Raw genomic sequence first — 3487 nt, 5'->3', positions numbered from 1 at the left:
TGCAACGTCATCAAATCATAGATCTTCATGCTGGTTTTATAACATTACACATGATTGGTATTGTGCTACGTCGTGCCACCTATGATGCTTCTTGGAGAAGGGCATCCAAATATTTAAGCCATATACTCACAGCGGAACCCTTATCATTCTTGTTCTTCTTTATTGCCTGGCGGTCTCTCTAGATCTGCTTAACAATAGGCTTTATTTTCATTACGACATCTTTTAGAGGCACCAATTCTTTCATGCAGTGAACTGCAATGTCTATGCGATCCATGATCTGTTGGATTACTTTGTCGATACCCACACCAATAAAGTTAAGAAGCTTTTTAATTTGAAGTTAGCATCTAGCAATGGGCACATCCGTTTTGTTTTTTCTTCTTTTTAAAATCGTTTTGATCCTGAGCGTGAGAGATATTGATTTTGAAAAGTTATTCAATTTATAAATTAGGAGTAATATTTACAATGAGATTTATATATAAATTAAATTTGAGTAGGAATTAGTTGTAGATAAAGACGTCCTCGTTGCCCAGAGCAAGCAATCGCAAACACTGTTTAGAGCCAATTCCCATTGCCTTTGTGGAGGCTTTGGAAAATAACGTCTAACACACAAATCACAAAGCAGATCAAGTCAGTAATTATTTATATTATTTTGGTCTTTCAAGGAATAACAGTGCAAATTTTCTATGTATTTTCTGATTCTTTGGTTTCACGTTTGAAATAAGAGCCAACAAATTTAATTTCTAAAAAGCTTTCAATTTTAATTTTGAATTCACCTTTAATTTCATTTCATTTTAAAATTTAAAGCTTTCAGATGGTTTCACGTTTGGAATGAATAATGGATGGAGAATTGAATTTCTGAAAGCTTTCAATCTTAATTGACGAGGGAGAATGTTTAGAAGATTTGTAATTTGAAGTGAGCATCTTCTAACCTCATGGAAAAGAGTGGACACATCTCGTTTCGTTCTTCTACGTCATTTTAATCTGTAGCGTGAGGAAGATCGTTCCGTTTAGAAATTAGGGATAGCTCGAGGGTCCAATTAATGTATACAATGATTATTGTATATATTCTAAATTAGAAAAAGAAGAGGGTAAACACATTTCCAAGTCGTGATTTCTAATTTGAAGTCTACAATGATTATTAGTATATATTTTGATTTAGAAAAAACAAAGTGTCAACGCATTTTAAGTCATTTCCAATTTGTGATTTTTGAAAAATTATTCTTTGTGCCCATCCTTTTGCCTTTCTCATTTAAAAAGGAATTATAATATACAAAGGGATTTAATGCAACAGATTTGGAAAAGTTATTCCATTTTCTTGTTAAATGAAATTTCTGGCCATGTTATTCCTTTCTTTTTTTTCAAATAAAAGCATGGTATAAAATTAAGTTATTCTATTTTCTTGTTAAATGAAATTTCTAGCCATGTTTTTCTTTTTTTGTTTTTTTCAAATAATAACATGGTATAAAATTATATTGAGGTTAAGAGTTATTTAGTTATTTTTATTTTTAATTACATTTAATATAAAGAATTAAAATTAATGTAAAAATTTATTTAAAGTTTTTTATTTATTTTTAAATAAGGAGCATAGTTTAAAATTGTATTTAGATTAATGAGATATTTCGTTATTTTTAATTATGTTCAAAATAAGGAATAAGGAATGATAATTAATGGATATATTTCATGAATACCTATAATAATTATGTTATATCTTTTAATATTTTATTAGAAATAAATATTCAATTGGGATTATCTTACATGCTTCACTAGAACTATTTTGAAAAAGCACCCTTGAGCTAATATAGTTGTGGATTATTTCTTGGAAGCTCATAGACAACCAATTTCTACTCTCTTTTTTTAATATCTTATTATAAATAATCAATAAATAATTTACTTAGTATTTAAGGCAACTAAGTTATGAATTAAAGTAAGTAAAGGTGTAGATTTAATTATATTAGATATGGACACCTCTTTCTCACACACACGAGGTCACGCACACACACACATATATCATTTTCTTTTTGTTTTCTTCTGTTTTTTAATTGAGAAATGCATTTATTTTGACAAATGGAATGGTTATGTTTATTATATTTCTTTATAAAAATTATTATTATATAAATTATGAATTAAAATAAATAAATTATGAATTAAAATAAATGTAATGATAATGTTTTTAGAAAATTTATAATTAAGGAATTTAGACTTCTGTGATCCATAATATTGTTAGATAATCTTCGGCAAAATCACATAACCAATCTTTTGTCGACGCGTTTCGAACCAACCAGTGTGGTTCATCGTCAGGACAAGTTGAAGAACCAATCCAGCTTAGCATGATTAAATAGAGCGTGCAGAGACTCCAACAGCTATAATGCTAACGGCTAATTTTGACCTAATGATCTTGGTCAAACTACTAAATTAGTCAATTAATATTTCTCGAAAAAGCTAAAAATAGGTAAATAAAGGAATCCATTTGGTAATATAAAATAGGTAAATAAAGGAATCCATTTGGTAATATAAAATAAATAGGTATATTATTATTATTATCCCAAATATTAAGAGAATACATATTTTAATTATGATGGTCATTATATCCCACAATATATATTAATTAATCTATTATTATTCCAACGTAAAGGTAATCAATCCCTATTATTTTTAGAATTTAGTTATACTAGATAATTGTGTGATAATTATTTAATGGTCTTTGGTAAGTTAGATCTATATCATATTTATTATTTAAATATATTGGTCCATTAAAATAATAAGTTATATAAAATAATATAAGTTTATTAAATAATCTAAATCTTCTTAATAATTAATAAATCTAAACAAATTGTTAAACCATTATTATTCCTAGAATTTAGTTATATCAGGTAAATAGTATAACTAATATTATGGTAAATCATAATTAAAGGTTAATTATGATTTACCATAATATTAGTTATACTATTTACCTGATATAACTAAATTCTAGGAATAATAATGGTTTAACAATTTGTTTAGATTTATTAATTATTAAGAAGATTTAGATTATTTAATAAACTTATATTATTTTATATAACTTATTATTTTAATGGACCAATATATTTAAATAATAAATATGATATAGATCTAACTTACCAAAGACCATTAAATAATTATCACACAATTATCTAGTATAACTAAATTCTAAAAATAATAGGGATTGATTACCTTTACGTTGGAATAATAATAGATTAATTAATATATATTATGGGATATAATGACCATCATAATTAAAATATGTATTCTCTTAATATTTGGGATAATAATAATAATATACCTATTTATTTTATATTACCAAATGGATTCCTTTATTTACCTATTTTTAGCTTTTTCGAGAAATATTAATTGACTAATTTAGTAGTTTGACCAAGATCTTTAGGTCAAAATTAGCCGTTAGCATTATAGCTGTTGGAGTCTCTGCACGCTCTATTTAATCACGCTAAGCTGGATTGGTTCTTCAACTTGT

The sequence above is a fragment of the Pinus tabuliformis genome, chromosome 3_1 (genome assembly GCF_031772625.1).
Source record: "Pinus tabuliformis cultivar Carrire ecotype Pingquan chromosome 3_1, CPIR1, whole genome shotgun sequence".
Taxonomy (NCBI): Eukaryota; Viridiplantae; Streptophyta; class Pinopsida; order Pinales; family Pinaceae; genus Pinus; species Pinus tabuliformis.
The sequence above is the reverse complement of the archived record's forward strand: the minus strand, read 5'-3'. Positions refer to the sequence as shown.